This window comes from Drosophila takahashii, unplaced genomic scaffold (assembly GCF_030179915.1).
Source record: "Drosophila takahashii strain IR98-3 E-12201 unplaced genomic scaffold, DtakHiC1v2 scaffold_87, whole genome shotgun sequence".
Taxonomy (NCBI): Eukaryota; Metazoa; Arthropoda; class Insecta; order Diptera; family Drosophilidae; genus Drosophila; species Drosophila takahashii.
In genome coordinates this window covers 42,663-61,096 of record NW_027221767.1, presented here as the reverse complement: position 1 = coordinate 61,096, position 18,434 = coordinate 42,663, and the positions used below count along the sequence as shown (strand labels likewise).

Below are 18,434 nucleotides of genomic sequence, written 5' to 3'. Positions count from 1 at the left end.
TGCTAGACATTCTCAGTATTATTTGATTGAAAAAGAAAATATTCCTCTTCGTGTTTTTCTCCAAAGTTTAATTACTATTGTGAGATAATGTTTTTCATATATTTGTTAATATTATGAATAAAATAATTAAATTATTTTTATCCAATAATATACCATATGCTTATAAAATTTTATTATAAAATTTGTATAAACAACTTAATTAGCATAGTCTTACAACCCTCAACCATATGTAGTCCAAGCAGCACTATAAAATTAATTAAAGTACATAACAGCATGGACTGCGATATGCGTTCAAAATGTCGATGTTCATGTGTCCTGCAGTTCACACGATGACGCACAGTTTGCTGCGTTCTTCATCGACCCATGAGCCGAGTGATCCACCGCTTAGAGTTTTATAATATTGGTTTTAAATTTGGTCAAATATGTTTTTATTGAAAGAAATTAAAAATACACCATTTTACTGGCATATATCAATTCCTTCAATAAATGTATTTATATACCTAAAATAAATGCTGCGAAATGTCTTAGTTTTATATAAACAATATATATCAAAGTATTATTTGTAATGGCATTTGTTTGTTAATATATATTGATAATTTTATATAAAACATTAACCTGAAACCAGGTACAACATTGTATATTTTAGGTTGTTGCATTATCCAATGTATGATCATCATCAAATTAGTTGGCCAATACATCTCGCAACGCGTGTATATTATGGTCCATATACACACAAAAGTTTATAATAAATATATAAAATATATTTTATTATATTAATAATTCGATTTGCTTGTTCGAATTTTATGTTTGTTTCTATTTAATTTATTTGTAATAATATTATATTATTACAATATTTCGATTTGCTTGTTCGAAATTTATTTGATCTTTTACTTTTAAGATCATATTTTTGGTATAATTATTATTATAATTATTATGTATATATATATATTGGTAATTTGTATTAAATTTGTATTAACAAATTTTTTTATTAACGGTAAGGATATTATACAATAATGATCCTTCCGCAGGTTCACCTACGGAAACCTTGTTACGACTTTTACTTCCTCTAAATAATCAAGTTCGGTCAACTTTTGCGAAACAACCGTAACACACAAGGCGTCACAGTGATCACGTCCGGAGACCTCACTAAATAATTCAATCGGTAGTAGCGACGGGCGGTATGTACAAAGGGCAGGGACGTAATCAATGCGAGTTAATGACTCACACTTACTGGGAATTCCAAGTTCATGTGAACAGTTTCAGTTCACAATCCCAAGCATGAAAGTGGTTCAGCGGTTTACCCGGACCTCTCGGTCTAGGAAATACACGTTGATACTTTCATTGTAGCGCGCGTGCAGCCCAGGACATCTAAGGGCATCACAGACCTGTTATTGCTCAATCTCATTATTGCTAGACGCAATTTGTCCATTTAAGAAGCTAGTGTCCTTATAATGGGACAAACCAACAGGTACGGCTCCACTTATATAAACACATTCAAACACAATAAACATTTTACTGCCACCATGAATGAAGGCTATATAAGCTTCAACACCATAATCCTGAAGATATCTATTTAATATATTTGAGTCTCGTTCGTTATCGGAATTAACCAGACAAATCACTCCACGAACTAAGAACGGCCATGCACCACCACCCATAGATTCGAGAAAGAGCTATCAATCTGTCTTACACACTTATGTTCGGACCTGGTAAGTTTTCCCGTGTTGAGTCAAATTAAGCCGCAGGCTCCACTCCTGGTGGTGCCCTTCCGTCAATTCCTTTAAGTTTCAGCTTTGCAACCATACTTCCCCCGGAGCCCAAAAGCTTTGGTTTCCCGGGAAGCGACTGAGAGAGCCATAAAAGTAGCTACACCCAATTGCTAGCTGGCATCGTTTATGGTTAGAACTAGGGCGGTATCTGATCGCCTTCGAACCTCTAACTTTCGTTCTTGATTAATGAAAACATCTTTGGCAAATGCTTTCGCTTAAGTTAGTCTTACGACGGTCCAAGAATTTCACCTCTCGCGTCGTAATACTAATGCCCCCAAACTGCTTCTATTAATCATTACCTCTTGATCTGAAAACCAATGAAAGCAGAACAGAGGTCTTATTTCATTATCCCATGCACAGAATATTCAGGCATTTGAAGCCTGCTTTAAGCACTCTAATTTGTTCAAAGTAATTGTACCGGCCCACAATAACACTCGTTTAAGAGCACTAATGCAGGTTTTTAAATAGGAGGAACATATGAAAAAATACAAGTATTTAAACACATATAAGAACTCCACCGGTAATACGCTTACATACATAAAGGTATAGTACTAACCACAATTGTAAGTTGTACTACCCGTATGAAGCACAAGTTCAACTACGAACGTTTTAACCGCAACAACTTTAATATACGCTATTGGAGCTGGAATTACCGCGGCTGCTGGCACCAGACTTGCCCTCCAATTGGTCCTTGTTAAAGGATTTAAAGTGTACTCATTCCAATTACAGGGCCTCGGATATGAGTCCTGTATTGTTATTTTTCGTCACTACCTCCCCGAGCTGGGAGTGGGTAATTTACGCGCCTGCTGCCTTCCTTAGATGTGGTAGCCGTTTCTCAGGCTCCCTCTCCGGAATCGAACCCTGATTCCCCGTTACCCGTTGCAACCATGGTAGTCCTAGATACTACCATCAAAAGTTGATAGGGCAGACATTTGAAAGATCTGTCGTCGGTACAAGACCATACGATCTGCATGTTATCTAGAGTTCAACCAATATAACGATCTTGCGATCGCTTGGTTTTAGCCTAATAAAAGCACATGTCCCATAAGGTTCATGTTTTAATTGCATGTATTAGCTCTAGAATTACCACAGTTATCCAAGTAACTGTTAACGATCTAAGGAACCATAACTGATATAATGAGCCTTTTGCGGTTTCACTTTTAATTCGTGTGTACTTAGACATGCATGGCTTAATCTTTGAGACAAGCATATAACTACTGGCAGGATCAACCAGAATAATGTTTTCGTTCATATTTCATTCATATTTTTTGAATAGAAATTAGTAATATAAATATAATAGATTTTATTTCCATATTATATGTTCGGTTTTTCTTAAATATTGATTTTAATTCAATATTTTTTTTTTGCTTTGTGAAATAATTCTATTTTAATTCGAATACGGCCATTTTTATATGGCATTCGTATACGTTCTTTAATTTTTACTTGTTTCGCCACTAATATAACAAGTTTATAATTGATGTTAAAGAAAAAGTAAAACTTTTTTATAACACAATTTTCAATATATATTGTTCTTTCTATAAGTTTTTATTATATTATATATACATATTTCATTCTAAAATATCATTTTTGTTCAACATACATAATTATTGTATCCACACATGTACAATTTTTGTTTAACCAATATAAATATTGAGTTAAATCATTTGCATTTTGATGATAAATTTAAAATTTATCTTTTCCATATAACTCTCTGGTAATATATGATATAAAACCGAGCGCATATGAAATTATTTTGATCACTAATATTGCAATTATATTTTATTATAATGCTTTTTGTAAACACATTGTACCGGCAAGCGATACTCTGTGCCCAAACGACAGGGGATATAATAATTTAATATAAATTATCATATATACCTGCCACCAAAGATTAACGATAAAAGTCGGAAACAATTTGTTATTCTATATATAATAGAAACTTGACCTCTGTTTCACCTTATTATCATGGGTTTATAATATTAACCGCGTAGCCAAGTCTTAATTTCATTTAAGAAACAAATTTATACGGATAATATTTTGATTTTAATATATGTTGTTCTATTGATAACAAAAGTATATATTATAATATATTTTGTTCAATAGTAGATGGACTACTTACTGTACCATCCTTATTTTTTATTATTATTGATATACATTATATTGACAACAGCATATGATATTCATATGGTTTGTTCAATAATTAATTGGTGGACAACCACTGACCATCCTATAGTAGTTTTTGGCCACGACGTCTAAATATCGAAATTATTTAATTCCGTTTGCCACCCATACGATAGATATTAACTATCTATAATAATAATGTGTACGCATAAAATATTATATGTATATATATAGACCAACAGACAAGCACTTCACCCTATAGTAGTTTTTGGCCACGACGTCTATATATCGGGCATATTTAATTCTCTTTGCCACCCAACCAAAGATATTCACTTTTTTATATAAAGTATTATTTGATCATATTAATATAACCAATTATTTCTGCCATATTCATATAATTTCTTTATGAATTATTTTTTGGTCATATCCATATAATCTATATGCCGTATCCATATAATGAATACGGCATATCCATACAACTAGCCATATTTGTATGTCAATGTATATTTTATTATACATTTTTTTTCTTTATACATATAATATGGTATTTCCATATCGCTATAATTGAATTATATGTATAAGATATCATTTATATATAGCATTGCCAAAATAATATGATAAACATAAATTTTGAACAATACGGCCGGTCGGCGAGCACTGCCTCCCTATATATGTTTTTGGCCACGACGTCTAAATATTGGGTATTTTTCGTACTGCGGCCCCGGTGTATGTAAATTGGGCATATTTCGTACTGATGCCAACATATCTATATGACTCATTATTTTCTTCCATATCAATATAACTTCTTTTATTTCCATATTCAAGTAATTTCTTTATTTGCCATATCAATATAAAATATTTTTTGGTCATATTTATATAATCTATATGCCGTATCCATATAATGAATACGGCATATCCATACAACTAGCCATATTTGTATGTCAATGTATATTTTATTATACATTTTTTTTCTTTATACATATAATATGGTATTTCCATATCGCTATAATTGAATTATATGTATAAGATATCATTTATATATAGCATTGCCAAAATAATATGATAAACATAAATTTTGAACAATACGGCCGGTCGGCGAGCACTGCCTCCCTATATATGTTTTTGGCCACGACGTCTAAATATTGGGTATTTTTCGTACTGCGGCCCCGGTGTATGTAAATTGGGCATATTTCGTACTGATGCCAACATATCTATATGACTCATTATTTTCTTCCATATCAATATAACTTCTTTTATTTCCATATTCAAGTAATTTCTTTATTTGCCATATCAATATAAAATATTTTTTGGTCATATTTATATAATCTATATGCCGTATCCATATAATGAATACGGCATATCCATACAACTAGCCATATTTGTATGTCAATGTATATTTTATTATACATTTTTTTTCTTTATACATATAATATGGTATTTCCATATCGCTATAATTGAATTATATGTATAAGATATCATTTATATATAGCATTGCCAAAATAATATGATAAACATAAATTTTGAACAATACGGCCGGTCGGCGAGCACTGCCTCCCTATATATGTTTTTGGCCACGACGTCTAAATATTGGGTATTTTTCGTACTGCGGCCCCGGTGTATGTAAATTGGGCATATTTCGTACTGATGCCAACATATCTATATGACTCATTATTTTCTTCCATATCAATATAACTTCTTTTATTTCCATATTCAAGTAATTTCTTTATTTGCCATATCAATATAAAATATTTTTTGGTCATATTTATATAATCTATATGCCGTATCCATATAATGAATACGGCATATCCATACAACTAGCCATATTTGTATGTCAATGTATATTTTATTATACATTTTTTTTCTTTATACATATAATATGGTATTTCCATATCGCTATAATTGAATTATATGTATAAGATATCATTTATATATAGCATTGCCAAAATAATATGATAAACATAAATTTTGAACAATACGGCCGGTCGGCGAGCACTGCCTCCCTATATATGTTTTTGGCCACGACGTCTAAATATTGGGTATTTTTCGTACTGCGGCCCCGGTGTATGTAAATTGGGCATATTTCGTACTGATGCCAACATATCTATATGACTCATTATTTTCTTCCATATCAATATAACTTCTTTTATTTCCATATTCAAGTAATTTCTTTATTTGCCATATCAATATAAAATATTTTTTGGTCATATTTATATAATCTATATGCCGTATCCATATAATGAATACGGCATATCCATACAACTAGCCATATTTGTATGTCAATGTATATTTTATTATACATTTTTTTTCTTTATACATATAATATGGTATTTCCATATCGCTATAATTGAATTATATGTATAAGATATCATTTATATATAGCATTGCCAAAATAATATGATAAACATAAATTTTGAACAATACGGCCGGTCGGCGAGCACTGCCTCCCTATATATGTTTTTGGCCACGACGTCTAAATATTGGGTATTTATCGTACTGCGGCTCCGGTGTATGTAAATTGGGCATATTTCGTACTGATGCCACCATATCCATATAACTTATTTTTTGTTCTATATCTATATAATTAATTTTTTTTCCATACCTATAACTATTAAACTAATTTTTTTCCATATCCATACTTGAACTTATTATTTTTCCCATATCCATATAACTCGTTTTTTCCATATCCACACTAGAATTTAGTATTTATCCCATATCCATATAAATCATTATTTACCATATCTATATAAATAATATTTATCCATATTCATACTAGAACTTATTATTTCTTTAATATTCATATAACTCAATATTTTTTCATATCCATACTAGAACTTATTCTTTTTCCCATATCCATACTAGAACTTATAAATTTTCCCATATTCATATAACTAATTTTTTTCATATCCATACTAGAACATTATATTTTTGCCATATCTCTACAACTCATTTTATTCCATATCCATACCAGAACTTATTATTTCTTTAATATCCATATAACTTAATATTTTTCCATATCCATACCAGAACTTTTTATTTTTCCCATATCCATAGAACTAATTTTTTTCATATCCATACTAGAACCTAATTTTCTTCCTATATCCATATAACTTATTATTTACTATTACAATATAATTAATTTTTTCCATATCCATACTAGAGCTTATTATCTCTTCAATATCCATAAAACTCAATATTTTTTCATATCCATACTAGAACTGATTATTTTTCCCATATCCATACTAGAACTCAGTATTCTTCCCATATCCATACTACAACTTAGTATTTTTCCCATATGCATATAACTCATTATTTAGCATATCAATATAACTAATTTTTTTCCATATCCATACTAGAACTTATTATTTCTTTAATATCCATATAACTCAATATTTTTTTATATCCATACTAGAACTTATTATTTTTCCCATATCCATACTAGAACTTATAAATTTTCCCATATTCATATAACTAATTTTTTTCATATCCATACTAGAACATTAAATTTTTTGCCATATCTATATAACTCATTTTATTCCATATCCATACTAGAACTTATTATTTCTTTAATATCCATATAACTCAATATTTTTTCATATCCATACTAGAACTTATCATTTTTCCCATATTCATATAACTCATTTTTCCATATCCATACTAGAACTCTGTATTCTTTTCCATATCCATATAACTCATTTTTTTTTCATATCCATACTAGAACTTATTATTTTTCCCATATCCACATAACTCATTTTTTTCATATCCATACTAGAACTTGTTATTTTTCCCATATCCATATAACTCATTTTTTTCATATCCATACTAGAACTTAATATTATTTTCATATCCATATAACTCATGTTTGGACTTGGAATATTTTTATACACGTCACTAATAGGATGACGATTCAATCATCTATTTTAAGAGGAACATTGACTTGCATATGTCTCTTACTTGCATGTTCGGACTTAGAATATTTTTATACACGTCACTAATAGGATGACGATTCAGTTGGCTACCTTAAGAGGTACATATACTTGCATATGTCTCTTACTTGTATGTTCGGACTTAGAATATTTTTATACACGTCACTAATAGGATGACGATTCAGTTGGCTACCTTAAGAGGTACATATACTTGCATATGTCTCTTACTTGTATGTTCGGACTTAGAATATTTTTATACACGTCACTAATAGGATGACGATTCAGTTGGCTACCTTAAGAGGTACATATACTTGCATATGTCTCTTATTTGCATGTTCGGACTTAGAATATTTTTATACGCGTCACTAATAGGATGACGATTCAGTTGGCTACCTTAAGAGGTACATATACTTGCATATGTCTCTTATTTACATGTTCGGACTTAGAATATTTGTATACGCGTCACTAATAGGATGACGATTCAGTTGGCTACCTTAAGAGGTACATATACTTGCATATGTCTCTTACTTGTATGTTCGGACTTAGAATATTTGTATACACGTCACTAATAGGATGACGATTCAGTTGGCTACCTTAAGAAGTACATATACTTGCATATGTCTCTTATTTGCATGTTCGGACTTAGAATATTTTTATACGCGTCACTAATAGGATGACGATACATATGGCTACCATTGTTAAATATATTTAAATAAAATTTATTTAAATATAATTATTATTTTATATATATATATTTTATATATATATATATTCTGACTTAAAAAAGCCAAACAAAATAAACACAATTAAATTTATGTTTATTATCGAATCATCAAGCAAAGGATAAGCTTCAGTGGATCGCAGTATGGCAGCTGCTCAACCACTTACAACACCTTGCCTGTTACAAAAGTCGTTTACAATTGATTCTAGGCTTTGTCATTGTATTAAATAATGCTTTTATATGTAACTAGCGCGGCATCAGGTGATCGAAGATCCTCCCAATTTACTATGTTACAAATTACATTGGCATCACATCCATTGTCGTTTATAAAGTAAATTATAAACTTTAAATGGTTTAGAAGCCATACAATGCAAATTGCCCCTTATTTATCATTGCAGTCCAGCACGGATACGACCTTAGAGGCGTTCAGGCATAATCCAACGGACGTAGCGTCATACCACTGTTCGCTCGAACAAGTATTGTGCCATTGGTCCGTACCTGCGGTTCCTCTCGTACTACGCAGGAATGCTGTCGCAACAACGTTTTGTCATTAGTAGGGTAAAACTAACCTGTCTCACGACGGTCTAAACCCAGCTCACGTTCCCTTGCATGGGTGAACAATCCAACGCTTGGTGAATTTTGCTTCACAATGATAGGAAGAGCCGACATCGAAGGATCAAAAAGCGACGTCGCTATGAACGCTTGGCCGCCACAAGCCAGTTATCCCTATGGTAACTTTTCTGACACCTCTTGTTAAAAACTCTTTAAACCAAAAGGATCGATAGGCCGAGCTTTTGCTGTCCCTGTGTGTACTGAACACCGAGATCAAGTCAGCATTTGCCCTTTTGCTCTATGTGTGGTTTCTGTCCGCACTGAGCTGGCCTTGGGACACCTCCGTTATTATTTGAGAGATGTACCGCCCCAGTCAAACTCCCTACCTGGCAATGTCCTTGAATTGGATCATACCTGAGTAATTGGAGTTATACCAAATTTTCAAATCAAAAATACATAAATGCACCGTTTTATTAAAGAATTTGTTTGCGATTATATAACAAACTCGTGATACTTTGATCAAGAAGCTTGCATCAAAACCCAATACCATAAGATATAATAAATATATCCGTATAATGGCTAGGAAATGATACACGTTCCATTTAATCAAGTAAGTAAGGAAACAATAAGAGTAGTGGTATTTCATTGACGATACCAAACCGAAGTCTAATATCTCCCACTTATTCTACACCTCTTATGTCTCCTTACACTGCCAGATTAGAGTCAAGCTCAAAAGGGTCTTCTTTCCCCGCTAATTATTCCAAGCCCGTTCCCTTGGCTGTGGTTTCGCTAGATAGTAGATAGGGACAGTGTGTGAATCGGATCCCTCCGCTCTTATTTAACGTGGCATGTTCCACACTGAAGGGATTACAACCACGGCACTCTTATACACCCACAAGTGAGTGTATAGTGCAATGTGTCTAGGTTAAGCGCCAGACCAACGCCCCGGACTAGAAGCTATAGCTATGTACATAGCAACCACCCCGGTAGCAATTCGAATGCTTACTTGTCGGGCAAGCATTCCCCCTTGCTGAGGAGCGGGATCTATCTAAATCCCTACTGATCTTTGGGTCACAGCACCCGAGTTGTATGACGCAACTCCACGTCGAACCCGAAGGCTCTACCCGCATATGGGTGTCAACCACAGCCACCACGATACTCCCACATGGGGGCCGACCTCAATGAGCAGCCTTGGACAGCTGCTCAACCCGTGGTACCGAAATTACAGGATCGGTAGGCCTCACCCCTTAAGCTCCGACAAGCTCGGATAGGGCACCCATGTCATATTAGTCGCCTCCTACGACAAGCTATGACAAGCTGTGGTAGTATTCTTCGCCGCTAGCCACACAGCAGAGTAAATGGACTAAAAGTCCCTTCTCCTGCGGAACGCCTCATCAGCAAACACATTGAGTCGTCGAGTCCTGTCCTCATCCTCCAGAATCCTTCCAAACGTTCGGTTTTCGCCATTTCGCTGCACTCCAAGTCCATCGAGGTCGCGCAAATCTGCATAGAGGGGGCAGTCACACAAGACGTGCTGCCAATCCTCAAATGGATCGCCACATGAGCATGCGGCAGAGTCCGAGAGCGTTCTGCTATACAGAAATGCGTTCAACGATCCGTGTCCTGTGATTAAAAATCCGGTGCGCATCGGGAATCCAAAGTGTGGATTCCGAAATGCAAAAGTCACATCTGAAATGAACTTGTAGGTCACCCGTCCGGATGCATCTACGTCATCCCATCTGTCTTGCCATCTGTGCAGTAGGCACTGCTCCATACGCACCATCTTCTCTTCCCAGCTTAGACCAGTGAGGTCTTCACTATACAGCAGATCGTAATCCTCCAACGGGTATCCACGCTTAAGCTTGTATTTAACTGCCATTTGCATAGCAGCCAAATCAAACGGGGGAACGCCAGCAAGAACCTGCAGTGCCACAGTGGACACTGTTCGGCATACCGGAAGGCATCCAAGAAGGATAAGCCTCTGGCAGGCAATGAGGTGCTCTCTGGCCACTTCTTGCCGCGTCGTAGTGACATACCATACCGAGGCACCAAACAGTGCACAGGGCACCATGAGTCCGGCATAAATGGTCCGCCTGGCTCGAGGACTGAGGCCCCAGTCTGCTCGAAGCACACGCGCCAATGCTGCAACGACTCCAGTCATACGCTGTCGGAGATTTCTGACGTGCTCGAGGAATTTCAAGCCTTCGCTGACTGTGATGCCAAGGTACCGGCAGCTGCTAACATACGGTAAGTTTGCTCCAGCAAATTTTACCGCAGGTGTGCGTCGAAGCACTCCATTCGGGCCACGAGCGAGTAGCTTTCTTGGTTCCTTTAGCAGCATAATAACCGTCTTGCTGGTGGAAACGGCAACGCCGACTTCCATCCCCCACGTTTCAACGATGGACATTAGTTGCGCTCCTTTTGTCTCCAGCGCGAGCCGGGAGTTTCCCTCGACGAGAAGCAGCAGATCATCCGCGTACGCACTCAGTGTGCAGTACGACTCAAGGCGTCGTAGCAGTACATCCATCAGCAGGTCCCAAATAAATGGGCCGCTGATTGACCCCTGCGGACAACCTCTAGTTACCGGGACATTAACGGTCTCGTAACTGCTTCGGATTTCTGCGCTCCTGCCGGAGAAGAAGCTCTGCCACAAGCTCATCTCTCGGCATCCCAACTCGGCCAATCGGCGCAGTGCAGCACTCCACTCCACGTTGTCGAAGGCTCCCTTGAAGTCCACGAAAATGCCGAGCACGTATCTCGCCGGGCTGGCGTGAACACTGCTCTTCACGTGCATCCAAGCATCCTCCACACAACGTCCTTGACGAAAACCGAACTGCCATCTGCAGCCTTCCGGAAGAACTTCTCTCACACGATCAACCATTATGGCCTCTAGCACCTTACCGAAGACCGGAAGTAGGCAAATTCCGCGGTACGACGATGGCTCACACCTGTCCTTGTCGGGTCCCTTGAGCAGAGCCACAACACGTGGGCATTTCCACTCTGCAGGGAAGTACCCCGACCGGATGCAGTTGGAATATATCGCCGTTAGGTGCTGAGGTATGGCGCGCCACACAGCCTTGCAAATCGTTCCGTTGATGCCGTCCATGCCAGGCGAGCGTTTGCTCTTCAACCTGGCGACACAAGCACCAACCTCAGAAACTTCCAGTGGCGGTGGGAGTTCCTCCGCTATGGCAATCGGTGCATCGGACTCCGCAACCGGAAAGAAGTTGCGGAGGAGCACACGCGCACAGTCACCCCAATTGGTGACCAGCTCGCCATTAACGCGAAGGCACCCAATCTCCGTCCGTTTCTTGCGACCTCGGCACATCTTGTAGACGCGCCCCCAGGGATCGTGTGAATTTTCTCCCACGAAGCGTCTCCAGCTGTCCTCCTTTGTCCTCAGGATGAGCTTCTTGTAGGCGGCTGAGGTACGTCTCAGCTCGACCACAATTAGCTCGGCCACGTCATCGTGACGACGACGTCTGGCATCCTGAAGACGGCGCCTAAGTCTCCTGACATCGCGGCGCATCGCGCTTAGGTCAGCGGTCCACCAACCTGGTCTGGATCTCGGCGATCCTGCCGTCCTCCTACCCAAAACAAGATCGCACACTTCGTGGACGATCCTGCGAAGGGTAGAGACTTGTTGGTCCAGCGGCGATTCTGAGAAGTCTTCCGGAAGTTCGGCTGCCCTACTCACCATTTCCTGCTCGAACAACCGCCAACGTGCATTGGAGAAGTTCCAGGACGGCACCGGAGCTAGGCTCTCAACGGCTGTATCGGTCGTCAAGTTGGCCACAACAGTAATGATGTTGTGGTCACTTAACTCCCAATTGTCCACTCTCCACTCATATGTGGCCAGCATAGATCCTGCAGTGTTGGCGATCGTCACGTCGATGTCGCTCCGTCCGTTCATGGACTCGAACGTGTACACCGAGCTTGGCTGGTTTAGAACCGCAGCTCCCTTTTCCACAATCCACAGAGACAGCAGCTCACCCCGATTGTAGTTAGCAAGTCCCTCCGCGTTGGGAGGAAGCTTGCTAAACCACATGGGGGATGCTGCATTCGCATCAAGGCCAAGGATTGCGGGAGTTCTGCTGGCCAGCAGCAGGACCGCATCCAAGTACGTGAGGTACAAGGGTAAGTCGCCATCAAACTGGCAATATGCGGAGCATAGAAGGATTGAGCCAAATCCTCCTATAATTTTCACGCATACGCCGTAATCCGTGGTGAGGGGCTCCACTTGCATACAGATGACATCCTGGTGATTCACTAGGATGGCTGCCTTTCCTTTCCTATCGGTAAAGCTCCTGATACCTTCCGGCAGCTCATCCATCCTCCCGTTGCTCACATCGACGTAGGGCTCCTGCAACAGTGCGAACAGGCACCTGCTTTCACGCAATCGGACTCCGAGCTCGATGGTCGCAGCTCGTCCTTTGCCACAGTTTGCCTGGATGAAGCTAAACATGGTTAGTGTCTAGCATTCACCCGCGCCAGCACCGCCGCATACACAGGGCACCCAGCAGACAGCATGTGATGTGCTGACGGGTAGCCCTTGAAGCGGCAATTTCGGCAGTCCACAGGGTTGGGACAGCCCCGCGCACTGTGGCCAACCTGCCCGCACTGTCGGCACACCTTGTCCTTCTCGGACATCCTGCAGCTCGCAACCTTGTGGTCGAAACCAACACACCTGTGGCAGGCGTAGGTTCGTACCAAGGCACGGCAGTTGTAGGCAAACCATCCTATGTATGCCTTTGCTCCGTCGAGAACGTCCAAGCCCACTGGGTCGACCTCCAGCGTCACGGTCACCGTGGCGCCATTGGCCTGCGACCAGGGCTTTTCCAGACGCACAGCCTTCTTGAACTCCGCCAGTTCCATCCTGTCGGCAAAGTTGTTTTTATACAACTCCGCCATAAAGTCCTCGGGCTTGTGGGCGGTGTCCACATCCCGGATCTCTATCCTCGGCTTCAGTTGTGGGGTCCTGCTGATTTGCAGCCCAGCCTCCTGGAACTTTTTGTTGGCCATCACCTGCTTCAGCTCGCCTGACGACGGGGTACGTATAACCGCACCACCACGTGCCAGTCCTCGCACCTCGTGCACGCGAACACCCAGCGCTGGGGCGATCTCCTTTCGCACCTTCTCAGCGAGCTGCTTCCCCGAGATATTCGGGTCCGCGCTGTGCACGACTGCCGACCAGGTCTCCCGCGGCTTACGCGGCAGTGGGACCGGTGCAGCAGAGGGCTGGGGCAGGCTTGGGTATGCAGCTGAATAAGACGGCGCGGTGGCAGCAGGAACCGGTCGCTGGGGTGGCGGCGGGAGCGTCTTAACCGACTGCTTAAAGCGGTCTTCAAGCACGGCGTTCCGAACATTCAGCGCGGAAATCAACGCCTCGTATCTCGCTGTGATACTCATCACTTCCTTGATGGCGCTCTGTGAGAGGCGGGCCGCGGAGTGCAACACAAATGCCTCCCTTATCGCCGCCAGCTCTTCAGCGACGCGGCCTGAGCCTGCTTTTACAACCTCCATGGCAAAGTCCTCCGATTTGTGAGCAACGGGCGAGGGGACAACGACCTCAGCTCCAGCGGCGGCAGCGGCGATCCTGGCGGCAGCAGCATCCGCGATCCTTGCGGCAGCAGATGCGGTGGCATCATTGTCAGGAGTATGGCCAGGGGCGGCAACGGGCCTACCAGCGGGTGCAGGAGGCGGCGGCATCTCGAGAGAATCAAGATCCTCCTCGACAACGGGCTCTGGGCCACCAGAGGCCCCATCCACAGCCGGCACCTTGGCTCGCGACGCATCGCGGGTCTTCCCCTGATGGCCGCGTTTCCCTCTAGGGCGACCCCTACCCCGACCTGTAGCGCTGCTACTGCGACTGCTCGCCGACTCGCTTCCGGACTCGATGGTGTCCATTGCGGACGACATCTATCGGCAACAAACAACCACCCAAAAATATAACTTAGTAAAGTAACTCACCAAATTATATTTCAAGCGATCTGGCAGCACTTAGCAATGGCACCAACCACTTAGTCCGTACACACTCCCGCTAGCACAGCTGATCGTACGAGAGAAATCCCGCACTTGTGCCTAACGCCTCTCTCCAGAGAGCACTCGCGAGAGCGCACTCTCTCAACGCACGTGGCGCAATGGAAAATTCCCAATTCGAAAAACTGCGAATTTCCTCCCTTATCCTCACTTTTCAACTCGATTCTCACAACCAGCCGTTCACCTTCACAAACCGCAAATTTTAAAACGCTTTCCAGCGCCGAAACTCACGACAAAATACCCGACTCTAAGCAGCACGACTAAAAGCACGTCCGTTCAGTTGGCTACCTTAAGAGGTACATCTATCTCTATAGATAGGGACAGTAGGAATCTCGTTAATCCATTCATGCGCGTCACTAATTAGATGACGAGGCATTTGGCTACCTTAAGAGAGTCATAGTTACTCCCGCCGTTGACCCGCGCTTACTTGAATTTCTTCACTTTGACATTCAGAGCACTGGGCAGAAATCACATTGTGTCAACACCCGCTAGGGCCATCACAATGCTTTGTTTTAATTAGACAGTCGGATTCCCCAAGTCCGTGCCAGTTCTGAATTGATTGTTAATTGATAATCGTTATAATTAATAAGAACTAATTGGTTTGACCCAATTAGTATTCTTAAAAATTTTAGCAAGAAAGTTCCACAATTGGCTACGTAACTAACTATCCGGGGAACAAGTAACTAACATAAATGCTAGAAACTCTATTTACCCAGAACGAGCACATAAACCATGTTATTGTTTCCCAATCAAGCCCGACTATCTCAATCTTCAGAGCCAATCCTTATCCCGAAGTTACGGATCTAATTTGCCGACTTCCCTTACCTACATTATTCTATCGACTAGAGACTCTTCACCTTGGAGACCAGCTGCGGATATTGGTACGGCCTGTTGAGAAGTTTGCGTGTCCCCACCATAAATTTTCAAGGTCCGAGGAGAAAATATCGACACAACAGTATATGTCATGCTCTTCTAGCCCATCTACCATATCTCTCTGCGAAAGACTTCCATGGTAGTACGGCTATAAAACAGAAAAGAAAACTCTTCCGATATCTCTCGACGGCTTCTTTATGGTCGTTCCTGTTGCCAGGATGAGCACGAGGCCCATATTTAATAACAAACGGATACTCAACAGGTTACGGAATTGGAACCGTATTCCCTTTCGTTCAAAATTATTCAAGTATATTATATTAGCTTGATTTGTATATATTGCGTTTTTGGTTTTACTTGAAAATTTTCGGCTTTCGCCTTGAACTTAGGACCGACTAACTCGTGATCAACCACTGTTCACACGAAACCCTTCTCCACTTCAGTCCTCCAAGGTCTCATTCGATTATTTGCTACTACCACCAAGATCTGTACCAATGGCAGCTCCATGCAGGCTTACGCCAAACACTTCTACGCATACCATTGTACCTTCCTACTCACTAAAGTTTCAAAATTTATATCACAAGTAATATAAATCATCTACTTTAGCGGTAATGTATAGGTATACAACTTAAGCGCCATCCATTTTAAGGGCTAGTTGCTTCGGCAGGTGAGTTGTTACACACTCCTTAGCGGATTTCGACTTCCATGATCACCGTCCTGCTGTTTTAAGCAACCAACGCCTTTCATGGTATCTGCATGAGTTGTTAATTTGGGCACCGTAACATTACGTTTGGTTCATCCCACAGCGCCAGTTCTGCTTACCAAAAGTGGCCCACTGGGCACATTATATCATAACCTTAAACTTCATATCAAGAAAGTTAAGGTTCTTACCCATTTAAAGTTTGAGAATAGGTTAAGATCGTTTCGACCCTAAGGCCTCTAATCATTCGCTTTACCAGATAAGATTATTTTATATAATATTAAAATGCACCAGCTATCCTGAGGGAAACTTCGGAAGGAACCAGCTACTAGATGGTTCGATTGGTCTTTCGCCCCTATACTCAATTCTGACAATCGATTTGCACGTCAGAACTGTTTCGGTCTTCCATCAGGGTTTCCCCTGACTTCAACCTGATCAAGTATAGTTCACCATCTTTCGGGTCACAGCATATATGCTCAAGGTACGTTCCAGTTAGAGGCATAAATAATATAAATATCATTATACATAACTATATAGAACGCCCCGGGATTGTGTTAATTAGCTATAAATAGTTAAAAAACTAATCCCATTATTAGTCAAGTTAATTACGCTATTAGGTTTATATCCCAATAACTTGCACATATGTTAGACTCCTTGGTCCGTGTTTCAAGACGGGTCCCGAAGGTATCCTGAATCTTTCGCATTGTTAATCCTACAAGTGCATATAATAAACACAAAAATCAATGATAATCATGCCATTATATAATTCCGAAAAATTAACGCACTGTATTCATATAAATCTATCACACTTTATCAAATTAATAACATTTATTCTGTGTTAAAATGCAAGCAATTTAATTTGAATAAACTATAAGTTATATTTTATGATAAATTTGGTATGCTAATAGATTACAATGTCCTTATATGGAAAAAATGCACACTATTATCATAATATTGTTTAAATATTACAATTTTAATGATGAATTTTCCATAACGGATATTCAGGTTCATCGGGCTTAACCTCTAAGCAGTTTCACGTACTGTTTAACTCTCTATTCAGAGTTCTTTTCAACTTTCCCTCACGGTACTTGTTTACTATCGGTCTCATGGTTATATTTAGTTTTAGATGGAGTTTACCACCCACTTAGTGCTGCACTATCAAGCAACACGACTCTTTGGAAACATCATCTAGTAATCATTAACGTTTATACGGGCCTGGCACCCTCTATGGGTAAATGGCCTCATTTAAGAAGGACTTAAATCGTTAATTTCTCATACTAGAATATTGACGCTCCATACACTGCATCTCACATTTGCCATATAGACAAAGTGACTTAGTGCTGAACTGATTTCTTTTCGCTCGCCGCTACTAAGAAAATCCTTGTTAGTTTCTTTTCCTCCCCTAATTAATATGCTTAAATTCAGGGGGTAGTCCCATATGAGTTGAGGTTGTATATAACTTTTATTTGCAATTAATTCTTTATATATAATGATAAAACATTTTATTAAATTCGTTTAAAGCTGACGTATATATATATTAATGGCATTTATTTGTAACGAATTAACGAAGAATAATAATATTGTCAACGTTTTTCATATTTCAAATCATTAATAAGAGACAATTCTAGATAATATTTTATGCTAGACATTTCTCAGTATTATTTGATTGAAAAAGAAAATATTCCTCTTCGTTTTTCTCAAAGTTTAATTACTATTGTGAGATAATGTTTTTCATATAT

At 39.8% G+C, this 18,434-nt stretch overlaps 2 non-coding genes and 1 pseudogene across 2 annotated transcripts; all 3 read right to left on the bottom strand.

Moving 5' to 3' along the window:
• Positions 1-213: 213 nt before the first annotated feature.
• LOC138914750 (5.8S ribosomal RNA) lies at positions 214-392 on the bottom strand. The gene has a single exon (XR_011420559.1). It is a non-coding gene; the product is annotated as a 5.8S ribosomal RNA (ribosomal RNA).
• Positions 393-1,011: 619 nt separating this feature from the next.
• Positions 1,012-3,006, bottom strand: LOC138914742 (small subunit ribosomal RNA). Its single transcript, XR_011420552.1, has one exon. It is a non-coding gene; the product is annotated as a small subunit ribosomal RNA (ribosomal RNA).
• A 5,631-nt stretch (positions 3,007-8,637) lies between these two features.
• LOC138914747 (large subunit ribosomal RNA) lies at positions 8,638-18,147 on the bottom strand (annotated as a pseudogene).
• Between the last annotated feature and the right edge of the window lie 287 nt (positions 18,148-18,434).